The sequence below is a fragment of the Ornithorhynchus anatinus genome, chromosome 4, assembly GCF_004115215.2.
Source record: "Ornithorhynchus anatinus isolate Pmale09 chromosome 4, mOrnAna1.pri.v4, whole genome shotgun sequence".
Taxonomy (NCBI): Eukaryota; Metazoa; Chordata; class Mammalia; order Monotremata; family Ornithorhynchidae; genus Ornithorhynchus; species Ornithorhynchus anatinus.
The window spans coordinates 68,143,476-68,156,822 of NC_041731.1; the positions used below are offsets into that span (position 1 = coordinate 68,143,476).

At 43.4% G+C, this 13,347-nt stretch overlaps 1 protein-coding gene across 5 annotated transcripts in view; it reads left to right on the plus strand.

Moving 5' to 3' along the window:
* OXR1 (oxidation resistance 1) overlaps nt 1–13,347 on the plus strand; it is a 341,306-nt gene that overhangs the window by 168,141 nt on the left and 159,818 nt on the right. The window lies entirely within an intron of this gene.

Sequence of the window (13,347 nt, forward strand, 5' to 3'; positions counted from 1 at the left end):
TCTTAAGCCCTCACCCTGTCCTTTTTTCCCACATCACTTACGTACCTATCTCTAAACTCAGTTGCTTTCCCTTCCTGCCTACTAATTCTGTTGTACGCTCCCGAACACATTGCTCTACACCTATTAAACCATCAGCAAGTAATAATAATAATTGTGGTATTTGTTAAGCACTTACTATGTGCCAAGCACTATTCTAAGTGCTGGACTATAGACTGATTGGGTTCTTTCCCTAGAGTCAGTCTAAGCCTGGTTTACACTGGAGTCCAATGTACAGTTTTGAGTCCCGCTGAACAGTGACATGGAGAAGGTGGAAGAAGTTCAGTGAAGTGCAAGCAAAAAATTAAATGTTAACCAACCCTAGTGTTTTTTGATCTTGAAAACAAAGGGCAAACGGGGACGGAAGAATGAATGACGACTTAAACAAACTCATTTTTCCTATAATATGGGGATTACATTCTTGCGAAACACAACATTGAAGAAATATTTGCAAATATTTGTTTATCTCCTCTAGTAGAGTGCAAGTTTCTTGTGAGTGTGGAATATCTGTGTTCCTGTTGTACTGTCTCATTCTTAATCAGTAGTATTTATTGAGTACTTATTATGTACAGAGTACTATACTAGGAGCTTAGCACTATTCTAAGCTATACTATTTTTATTCCAGTGAATTTCACCTGGTGAATGTTCAATAAATACAATTAATACAACTACCAATTTTGCAGTACTCACCAATTTTGACCCCACATGCATGGGCACTCCCATGGGTGCACGACTCCCACCCCCGAATTGTGGTGGTGGTGGGGAGGTCTCATCAAGACTCAGCTCTGGGTCCCCTTCTATTTTCCATAAACACCCACACCCTTGGACAACGCGTTCACTCCCATGGCTTCAACTACCATCTCTACATGGTTGATTCCCAAATCTATATATCCAGCCCTAACCTCTTTCCTTATTTGCATGCAGTCTGCCATTTCTTTCCACCATAGGGACATCTCTTCTCAGATGTTTCGCTGGATGCCTCAGACTTAACCTTTCCAGGCAGAACCCATCTTCCCATTCAAACCCTGGTCTCCCCTTCACGTTCCCATTATTGTAGACTGCACCATCATCCTCCCTGTCTCACTAGCCAATAACTTAGTCAGTTTCCTCGACTCATCTCTTTCATTCGACCCAAACATTTACCAAATCCTGTCAGTTCTACCTACACAAAATTGCTAAAATCTGTCCATTCCCCTCCGATCAAATTGCTATCATGCTCTGATCCAAGCTGTGTGGCTTAGTGGAAAGAGCACGGGCTTGGGAGTCAGAGGTCATAGGTTCTAATCCCCACTCTGCCACTTGACTGCTGTGTGACCTTGGGCAAGTCACTTAACCTCTCTGGGCCTCAGTTATCTCATCTCTACAAATGGGGATTAAAAAATGTGAGCACCACATGGGACAATCTGATTACTCTGTATCTACCCCAGCACTAATAATGCTCTGCACATAGTAAGTGCTTAACAAATACCATAATTATTATTATTATTATTATCTTAACTACTGCATCAGCCTCCTCACTGATCTTTGTGCCTTCTGTCTCTCCCCACTCTAGTGCATACTTCATTCTGCTGTCTGGATCATTTTTCACCAAAAAAGTTCTGTGCATATATCCCCTCTCCTCACAGGCCTCCTATGATTGCCCACCCATCTCCACACAAACAGAAAGTGTTGATTTCCACCTAACCCAACCTGCATATTTCACTTCTCTATCATCAATCTATTCTCTGTACCTTGATCTCATCTTTCTCACCATGAACTCCTTGCCTGTGTCATCCCCCAGCCTAGAACTCCCTCTTCCTTCATATCCAACAGACAACCACTCTCCCCATCTTAAAAACTTTCCTAAAATCTAAGCCCCTCCAAAAGGCCTTCCTTGATTAAGTCCTCATTTCCCCTATTCACACTCTCTTCTGCATCACCTATGCAGTTGATCAAACAGTCATATTTATTGAGCACTTACTATATGCAGGGTTCTGTGCTAAGTGCTTGGGAGACTAAAACACAACAATATAACAGACACATTCCCTCCCACAGTGAGCATACAATCTATAGGGGGCAGATAGACATTAATATAAATAAATAAAATATGGATATGTACATAAGTGCTATGGGGTCTCTGTGGAGTCAGCAGTGAAAAAAGGGAGCAAGTCAGAGTGTTGCAGAAGAGAGTGGAAAAGGGGGAAATGAGGGGTTAATCAGGGAACGCCTCTTGGAAGAGATGTGCCTTCTATAAGACTTTGAAGGTGGGTAGAGTAATTTTCAGTCAGATATGAAGAGGGAGGGCATTCCAGGCCAGAGACAGGACATGGGAGAGAGGTTAGTGGTGAGATAGTTGAGATCAAGATACAGGTCAGCATTAAAGTAGCAAAATGTATTGCCTGAGTTGTAGTAGGAGAGTGTAAAGTGAGGTAGGAAGGGACAAGGTGATTGAGTGCTTTATAACAAATGGTAAGGAATTGGGCAAGGGGTCGGTGGCAAGACAGACAAGATTGAGGTTCCGTAAGTAGGTTGGCATTAGAGGAACAAAATGAGCATCCTGGGTTATAGTAGGAAATCAGCAAGATAAGAAAGGTAAGGCTTTTCTGTTTGATGCAAAGGTGGGTAGGAAACCACTGTAGGTTCTTGAGGAGTTGGGAAATATGGACTGAATGGTTTTTTAGACAAATGATCCTTGAAGCATAGTGAAGTATGGACTGGAGTGGAAAGAGTCAGGAGGCATGGAGGTAAGTAAGGAATGTCCTACCTCTGGTTTGGAACATCCTTCTCCTTTCATATTTGACAGGTGCTCACTCTCCTCACATTTAAAATCTTGTTAAAATCACATCTCCTACAAGAGACCTTCCCCGACTAAGCACTCATTTCCCCTATTCCCTCCCACTTCTGTGTCATCCTTGCACTTGGAATTTAACTTTTATTCACTCTTCCCTCAGTCCCACAGCACTTATGTTCATAACCATAATTCATTTTAATGTCTGTCACCCGCTCTAGAGGGGCAGGAAGTTGAACAACTCCATTATATTGTACTCTCTGAAGTGCTTAGTACAGTGCTTTGCACACAGTAAGCATTCAGTAAATACGATTGATTGATTGATTGATTGATTGCTTTACACTTTCCCCTTTTCCCCAGCTGTAATTTATCTGTCTTGTAATGTCTGTCTTCCTCATTAGACTGTGAGCTCCTTGTGGGTAGAGATCATTTCTCCCACCTCTATTGTATCATAGTGCTTAGTACAGAACTCTGCACACAGTAAGCACTCATTAAATATCATTGATTGATTTATATACCTTGTCATACTGTATCCAAACATGCTCTCATTGTCAGAAAATATTTCCTAAATTCCTAAAAGTGTTCTGATATGAACCAACAGTGACACCCACCACATCAGAACTGACTGCCTATGGAGGAATTCTGACTTAATGACTATGAATTATTAGTTGCTCATGTTTATTTATACAAAATGTTTGACCATGATGGCAAAGAAAGGTGGAAAACAATGATAAAAAATAGTTTACCACCACAATCTCTTTATGGAGAAAGTTATTTTTAACATTTTAGCGTGAAACATTAGCAGCTTCAGTTCTGTGTCCCCATTCTCCATCTTCTCCCACTCCCTTGGAGGACTCATTTGTTCCTATGGTTTCCACTACCATCTGTATGTGGATAATTCAGTACTGGTTGGAGGAGGGTGGGTTGGGAGGAAGAGGAGACCAGGATAAATGACTATTAAATGGGTCACTTTGTCAAGTTTGAAATGGCTAGATTATAAACTTGTTGTGGGTAGGGAAAGTGTCTACCAACTCTGATAGATTGTTATGGTGTACTCTACCAACTGCCTAGTATAGTACTCTACACACAGTAAGTGCTCAATAAGTACAATTCATTGATTGGTAGCAAAATATTTAATGGACTGGTAGGGCTTTCTGAAACTCTACAAAGTGAATCTAATTCCACCCTACTTAAAACTCACCTCCTCCAAGAGGCCTTCCCAGACTGAGCTCCCCTTCTCCCTCTACTCCCTCTACCACCCCCCTTCACCTCTCTGCAGCTAAACCTCTTTTCCCCCCTTTCCCTCTTGCTCCTCCCCCTCTCCCTTCCCATCCCTCAGCACTGTACTCGTCCGCTCAACTGTATATATTTCATTACCCTATTTATTTGTTAACTGAAATGTACATCGCCTTGATTCTATTTAGTTGCCATTTGTTTTTATGAGATGTTCTTCCCCTTGACTCTATTTATTGCCACTGTTCTTGTCTGTCCGTCTCCCCCGATTAGACTGTAAGCCCGTCAAACGGCAGGGACTGTCTCTATCTGTTGCTGACTTGTTCATTCCAAGCGCTTAGTACAGTGTTCTGCACATAGTAAGCGCTCAATAAATACTATTGAATGAATGAATTAGGGTTTTATAACCCCAGAAGACCCTGCAGGAAAATGAAAAATTGTCACCTCCACAAAATAAATCTATAAAGCTAAAGAGAGTTGTGAATCTTTCTGATTTCTCCACAGTAGGCCCATTTTTCAGAAGGGAATTGCTGAAGGAAAGAAAATACCCCATGGCGGTCCTCCACAAAAAAGGTCTTTGTGTAGGTCCAGACCAACTGGGGTTTTAATCAAACAGTATCTCTGCTACATACTTATAAGAATTGTTGAGGCCAGCAGGAAGATGCTGTATTTCCTCCTTATTCCCACTCCAGTAGCATAAGGGCCAGTCTAATTTTACAATGTGTAATTTCTCACTGTGTCTAAAATTCAACTTTGAAGGAATTGAAACTCATTGGCCATATATGCATGGGATGAAAAAAAAAATGTTGGTGACAAGGAAAATAATGTTCCGCTTCAACTGATACATTCTTATGACTCCTGAGTTCTCAATAGCAACGTTGAATTTGCCAAGGTTCAGCCCTAAGCCTGTAAACCTACAACCCCAGGAGCAGTTGAGGAGATTAGGCATGGCACAAATTTTTCCTCTAAGGGGCACAGTACAGAAGGAACCCTAAGCCCTCATCTCCTCTTCTCCCACTCCCTTCTGTTTCATCCTTGCACTTTGATCTGCACCCTTTATTCACCCCTCCCTCAGCTCTACAGAACTTATGTATTGATTTATATTAATAGTTTCTGTCAACACCTCTAGACTCTAAGCTAGTTGTGGGTAGGGAACGTGTCTAATAATATTGTTATATTATACTCTCCCAGGTGCTTAGTACAGTGCTCTGCACATGGTAAGCAGTCAATAAATATAATGGATTGATTGATTGATTGATTGATTGATTGATTGATTGACCTGCAGGAGTTACTCTGACATTGGGGCCCACATGATACTGCCTGTCACAAGCCATTACAGAAATGTCATTTAAAGTATAGAAGCTCCTCCTCTTCAGTCTTTCCCCTCTATTCGCTTGAAGCAACATTTAAAGCCTCCAAATTAAGCATTTCCCAAGAGAAACTAGACAAGTGTTTTGTTATCATTCATTTTGGGTTTGTAAAACCCATTTTGGGTTTGGGTTAAATATGAGAGAAATTATTTTTTTGTGCATTGATATTGCATTCTTAGGAGTAGTTTCTGATTGGTTCCAGAATCTGTCTGATGGACAGCTCCTGCCCAAAGGATTGTACAGACCCCCCTGCTCTTATTTCTCTGATCTGTAGATTATTTCTCTCTCTGTTTTTTTACAAGTCTTAGGGATCCCTGCCAAAGCATGAAAGAAAGCACCCTGTTTCTCCTCTCTGAGAAGAGTTCCTACTTTTTCTGTCATTTCTATGTATCCCTCTGCCACTCTCCATTGTTGTTTGGGCAAGCAGAGAAGAAAAATTTCCTACCTCTTCCCCAACCCCACTCTCCAGTTTCAACCCCCTTCTAATCTCTTCCCTTCTCCCCAGTTCTTTTCCCTCTCCTCTCCTGCTAAAGTTACAGGCAGCTGCTGTTCCGATGTGAACAAGAGATGAGAGACAGATAATCAAGAGACAGAAATGGAAGAGGAAGAACTGTATCCCTCCAAGTATGAGAGTAGCTAAAGGAGAAGCTGCCCACACAAACTAGCAGGCCCATCTTGGGCCCTCTATTATTTTCCTGTGCATTATGCATTACATAGTAGGGCTGTTGATCTCTTCCCTCTCTCATTCTGAGTCCTTTATGCTTTTACCCCTCACTCATTCCTACCCTTCAGTGGCTGAGGCCAAGGCCATCACTGTGGGTTCCTCTTGGACTCTGATCTTTGAGGTTTAATGGATAGAGCATGGGCCTGGGAGTCAGCAGGACCTGAGTTCTAATCCTGATCTGCCACTTTTCTTCTGTGTGACCTTGGGCAAGGCACTGCACTTCTCTGTGCCTCAGTTACCTCGTTTATAAAATGGGGATTAAGATTGTGATACCCATGTGGGACAGACTGTGTCCAACCTGATTGTCTTGTAGCTACCCCAGCACTTAGAAACAGTGCCTGGCACATAGTAAGCACTTAAACAAGTACCATAAATAAAATAAATAAAAGGAATCTGAAACTCCCCACTTCTAGTCACAGTACACTTACTCCATTTCCTTGTTTTCATTCATCCATTCAATTCAGTCAGTCATATTTGTTAAGTACTTATTGTGGGCAGAGCACTTTACTAAGCACTTGGGAAAGCACAACACAACAATACAGTGACAATTCCTATCCACAGTGAACTCACATTCTAGAGGATGAGGTCACTCACAGTCTTTTCTCCAATTATATCTTATTTTTCCTCCAAACTGTACATATTCTGTTGTCTGTCTTTCTCCCCTTTTAGGCTGTTAGTTCCTTGAGGCTAGGGATCGTGCCTACTTTATCATCCATCATTCATCATCAGTGGTATTTATTGAGCACTTACTATGTGCAGAGCACTGTACTAAGAACTTGGGAGAGCACACTACTTATTGGACTTTCTTAAGTGGAAAGAGCCCGGGCTTGGGAGTCAGAGGTCATGGGTTTGAATCCCGGCTCTGCCACTTGTCAGCTGTATGACTGTGGGCAAGTCTCTTAACTTCTCTGTGCCTCAGTTCTCTCATCTGGAAAATGGGGCTTAACTGTGAGCCTCATGTGGGACAACCTGATTACCCTGTATCTACCCCACCCCAGAACAGTGCCCTGCACATAGTAAGCGCTTAAAAATACCGACATTATTATTATCATTAAGGGATTAGAACATCCCTCTGTAAATGATACATAAGCATTTAATAAATACTACAAATTCGATTGACTGATTGATTGATCAGGCCACTGAGATTGTAATTCACTTATTCCATAGCCCCAAATGGCTGAACGCATGAGCCTTCCGGTTTACTAGGCAAAGTGCAGCAAGCATTGATCTGAAGTTACAGCCTCTCCTCCGTATATGTCCCCAGCCCTTCCCCCAACCGCGTCTCAAGGGCTAATATGAATTCTGCATAACTTTGCATGCCAAGGTTTAAAGGGAGGAAGAAGAAATGAGAACTGCATTCATAGTTTCCTAACACATGGCTGCCCCCTGCTGTCTGACAGGTTGACAGTTTGGGCCTGATGATTTTCATTTCCATCGTAAAGAGTCCTGGAAAGGACAATTTTGAATTTATTTTCCGACTTTCAGGCCATGCTTTCATCGTCATCATCCATGTATTTATTGAGAGTGTTGTGTTTGCAGAACACGGTACTAAACACTTGGGAGAGTACAATATAGCAATGTTTTAATACTGATTTTTCCTGCTATAATTTTGTGTGGGTGTCCTTTTGTTGAAGTCACTCTTATAAGTGCAGTAAGCACTCAGTGATTACTTGTTTTCAGATACTGAAACATTCACAAACAGTTCTATTTATGCAAAATCTATTCAGAGATGAGGGCAAAAGGCAGTCCTCAATATTTAACATTTTGATTTACATCAAAATACCCTTCCAATGTTTCAGATTTGACCACCTGTTTTGACTTTACAGCATTACCACTGAATAGGAAATATTATTTTACTTTATGGCATTAGGTCCATTTATTATAGTAGAACAGTAGGTAAGATGGATGTGTCCACCGTGTTTATTCATGGTGTTTGCTAAGTGCTTACTATGTGCCAGTCAGTCAATCAAAAATCAATGGAATTTTTTGAGCACTTACTATGCACAGAGCACCGTACTAAGTGCTATAGTAGAATCAAGATAGGTTGGACACAGTCCATGTCCCACATGGGACTCACAGTCTTAATCCCCATTTTATAGATGAGATAACTGAGGCCAAGAGAAGTTGTGGCAAACTTTTCCATCCTTCCCTGCAGTATCCTCAGAGGAGATCTCCTCCCTCCTCGCAAGTGCCACCCTCTCCACCTGCGCCTCGAACCCCATTCCCTCTCACCTTATTAAAAACATCGCCCCTGCCCTCCTCCCTTCCTTAACTTCTATTTTTAACCACTCAATCTCCAAAGGCTCCTTCCCCTCTGCCTTCAAACATGCCCACATCTCCCCCATCCTAAAAAAACCTGCTCTCGACCCCACTTCCCCTTCCAGTTATCGCCCTATCTCCCTACTACTCTTCCTTTCCAAAATCCTAGAACAAGTCATCTACAGTCGCTGCTTAGAATTCCTTAACTCCCATTCTCTCCTGGACCCCCTCCTATCTGGCTTCCGTCCCCTCCACTCTACCGAGACTACTCTCTCTAAGGTCAACCATGACCTCCTTCTTGCCAAATCCAATGGCTCCTACTCCATTCTAATCCTCCTTGACCTCTCTGCTGCCTTTGACACTGTCGACCATCCCCTCCTCCTCCATACCTTATCTTACCTTGGCTTCACGGACTCCGTCCTCTCCTGGTTCTCCTATTATCTCTCTGGCCGGTCATTCTTGGTCTCCTTCGCCGGCACCTCCTCCCCCTCCCATCTTTTAACTGTTGGAGTTCCTCAAGGGTCAGTTCTTGGCCCTCTTCTGTTCTCCATTTACACTCACTCCCTTGGTGAACTCATGCGCTCTCACGGCTTTGACTACCATCTCTACGCAGATGACACGCAGATCTACATCTCTGCCCCTGTCCTTTCCCCCTCCCTTCAGGCTTGCATCTCCTCCTGCCTCCAGGATGTCTCCACCTGGATGTCGGCCCGCCACCTAAAACTCAACATGAGCAAGACTGAGCTCCTCATCTTCCCTCCCAAACCCGGTCCTCTCCCAGACCTCCCTATCACCGTGGATGGCAGGACCATCCTTCCCATCTCTCGGGCCCACAATCTCGGTGTCATCCTTGACTCGTCTCTCTTGTTCACCCCACACATCCTATCCGTTACCAAGACCTGCCGGTTTCACCTTTACAATATCGCCAAGATCCGCCCTTTCCTCTCCACCCAAACGGCTACCTTACTATTACGGGCTCTCGTTATATCCCGGCTAGACTACTGTGTCAGCCTTCTCTCTGATCTCCCTTCCTCCTCTCTCGCCCCGCTCCAGTCTATTCTTCACTCCGCTGCCTGGCTCATCTTCCTGCAGATACAATCTGGGCATGTCACTCCCCTTCTTAAACACCTCGAGTGGTTGCCTATCAACCTCCGCTCCAAACAAAAACTCCTCACTCTAGGCTTCAAGGCTCTACATCACCTTGCCCCTTCCTACCTCTCCTCCCTTCTCTCTTCCTACTGCCCACCCCGCACGCTCCGCTCCTCTGCCGCCCACCTCCTCACCATCCCTCAGTCTCGCCTATCCCACCGTCGACCCCTGGGCCACGTCCTCCCGTGGTCCTGGAATGCCCTCCCTCCTCACCTCCACCAAACTAATTCTCTTCCCCTCTTCAAAACCCTACTTAAAACTCACCTCCTCCAAGAGGCCTTCCCAGACTGAGCTCCCCTTCTCCCTTTACCCCTCTACCACCCCCTCTTCACCTCTCCACAGCTTAACCCTCTTTTCCCCCAATTCCCTCTGCTCCTCCCCCTCTCCCTTCCCATCCCCTCAGCACTGTACTCATCTGCTCAACTGTATATTTTCATTACCCTATTTATTTTGTTAATGAAATGTACATCGCCTTGATTCTATTTAGTTGCCATTGTTTTTACGAGATGTTCTTCCCCTTGACTCTATTTATTGCCATTGTTCTTGTCTGTCTGTCTCTCCCGATTAGACTGTAAGCCCGTCAAATGGCAGGGACTGTCTCTATCTGTTGCTGACTTGTTCATTCCAAGCGCTTAGTACAGTGCTCTGCACATAGTAAGCGCTCAATAAATACTATTGAATGAATGAATTAAACAAGTGGAGGATTAAAACCCACTCCTTCTAACTCCCAGGCCTGTGCTCTATCCACTAGGCCATGCCTCCCTAAGTGATTCCATTTCCACTACGACTCCTCCCCATTCTCTCCCCGACTTCTCCCATTCCCCTTCCTTGTCCCTCTTTGAATTTTCCCTCATTTCTGCCTCCAAATTTTTACAGATCCGCTGCCTCCCATAAACCTCTAAATCCACTGTCAGATCCTTTGCACCATCCCATGGATAGAATGTGGTGGATCAAGGAGAGAGAGAGAGAGGAGTCAAAAGTGACTCCAAATTTGTAAACAGGAGGTATAGGGAGACTGGTAACGTTAATGGGCAGTTTTATGAGGAAAGAGGAGGGATTTAAATTAAATTAAAATTCAATATGAGATTGCAACAGGAAAACCAAGAGGATGCTGGAGGAATTTGGTAAGCAAATAGAAGGTTACAGATAGCCATGGATATCATCAGTGTTATTTATTAAGTGTCTATCATGTATAAAGCATTGCACCGACTACATGGAGAAGTATACCAGAAGCAAAAGATGAAATCCCTGGCCTTTAGGGTCTTATCATCTAATTAAGAGTCAACCAGATAGGTGAGATAGTTGGCTACCTACTCTCTGAACAGAGTGAAAATCATTACAGTTGCTCAGTTGTAAACTCCTGGAGGGCGGAGATCATGTCTACTTTTTCGCCTTTGCCCTGCTGCTTAGTATAGTGCACAGAGTAAGCACTCAATAAATACCGTTAATAGATTGATCGCTTCTTGGTCCACAGGAATACTCTGTCTCAAGAGTTCAGAGATTCTGAGGAGTGCCCAGAACCCCCTGTTTACCAGGCGGTTTGTCTGGGGGTATATGGAAAAAGTGAGGTGAATCTCTTCAGACCTTAGATTTGGCAAGACATCACTGACAGAAACATCTCCAGAGAAGAACCTACTAAGTCACAGGAGGTGCAGCATGGAGTAGTGTATGAAGCACGGGCTTGGGAGTCAGAAGGTTATGTTTTCTAATCCCAGCTCCTCCACTTGTCTCCTGTGTGATCTTTGGCAAGTCACTTTACTGCTCCAGGACTCAGTATCCTCATCTCTGTGAGCCCCTCATGGGACTATGTCCAACCAGATTTGCTTGTATCTGCCCTAATGCTTAGTACAATGCCTGGCATAGTAAGTGCTTAACAAATGTTATTATTATTATTATTAATTCCAGCTTTCCTCTGTCGAGTGGGGAAAATAAATTCTCTCTGTGAGAAACAAGGTTCTGAGATGAATCAATCGATCAGTCACTCAGTGGAATGTATTGAGTGCTTAGTGTGTGTAGACTACTGTACTAAATGCTTAGGAGTAAACAATAGAATAAGTAGACATGACCACTGTCCACAAGGAGCTTACAATCTAGTGGGAGAGACATTAAAATAAATTCCAGATAGGGGAAACAACAAAATATAAGGATCTGCACTTCAGTGGTGCGGAGCTTGGGATGGGGGATAGCGTCAAAGTGCTTAGAAGTTTTGTACTTAAGGAGGAGAGAGTAACTTGGGGAGGTGAGGAGTTAGGGAAGGCTTCTTGGAGGAGATATGATTTTCTAGCCACAGAAAATCCATCACCTGCCAGTTTTGTCCACTAAAAGGAGCCGTTGTGATGGACACAAGAAGGGTACGATGTAGAGTTGATGCCTGAATGTGAAAGGAAAGATTGTGAACCCCATTTGGGACAGGGACTGTGATTTTCTTTTATCTTCCCTAGCACTGGAACAGTGCTTGGCCCATAGTAAATGCTTAAGAAATACCATAATTAATTAGTAAGCAAATACCATAATAATTATTATGAGAACAAGTTGAAAATCCTAATCATTGGCTTTAGGGCATTCATTCAGTTCTCGCTCCTTCCTTTCATCCATTCTTTCTTCTCCCACCATCTCCCTGCTCATGCTTTTTCTTCCTCTCAAACCGACCTACTTACCCTGCCTGATTCTTGCCCCTCCGACCTCCATTTTCTTGCTCTTGCCTTTCCCTCTACCTTTAACTCCCTCCCACTTCAATCCAACAGACAACAGCTTTCCCCATCTTCAAATGCCTCCGGAAATCACAACTCCTCCAGGAGGCCTTCCCTGATTAATTTCTCATCTCCCAAGGTTATAGCCTCCCAACTGCCACTTCAGCACTTCTGTGTCCCCTGGGCACTTGAGGGCTCACAAACTCCCAGTGCTTAGAATAATGTTCTGCACAGAGTAAGTGCTCAATAAATACCATTGATTAAGTCTTTCTATTAGTTTAGCGCTAACTCATGTTACATATCTCTTTTTCTTCTTCCTCTTACTTAAAGTATTTCAGTGCCTGATTGAACCCTTGAAAGCAATGAACACTGTGAGTCCCCCCTCCCTCACCATCCCCCCTCCCCTCCTCCCTTCACCCCTCCCTCTCCAGGATGGGACAGTGTCTTATTCCCTCCTACATATTTTTCGCCAGCACTTAGTATAGTTCTATGTGCAAAATAAGCACTTAATAAATGCTATTACGCCTACTTTTACTACTAACTCTATTGCACTCTCCCAAGCAACTAGTTCAGTACTCTACCCATAGTAGAGGCTGAAAAGATGTTATCGATAGATTGTTTGAAAAATATTAGGGTTGGGGAGAACATTGGATAATCTGAGTTGCCTCTAGAGCCTAAGATCCTTATGGGCAGGGAACATTTTATGGATTCTGTTACATTTTACTCTCTCAAGTGTTTAGTACAGTGCTCTACGCACAGTAAATGCTCAATAAATATGATTGAGTGATTGACTGATGAAGGAAGGAAGACCGATCTCACTTGGAAGTGTTGGGAGCTGTGGGGACTGGTCTACATGTGGGTTGGCTCCATCTATAAGAATAAGAGAGAATTCCACTGGTACTTGTTTTTAATGGTATTTGTTAAGCACTTACTGTGTGCCAAGCACTGAACTAAGCACAGGGAAAAATACACGCTAATCAGGTTGAAGTCTGTCCCACACAGGGCTCAAACTCTTAATCCCCATTTTGTAGATGAGGTAATTGAGGCAAAGAGAAGTGAAGTGACTTGTCAGAGGTCACAAAGCAGACAAATAGGGGAGCCAGGCTTATAACACCCATC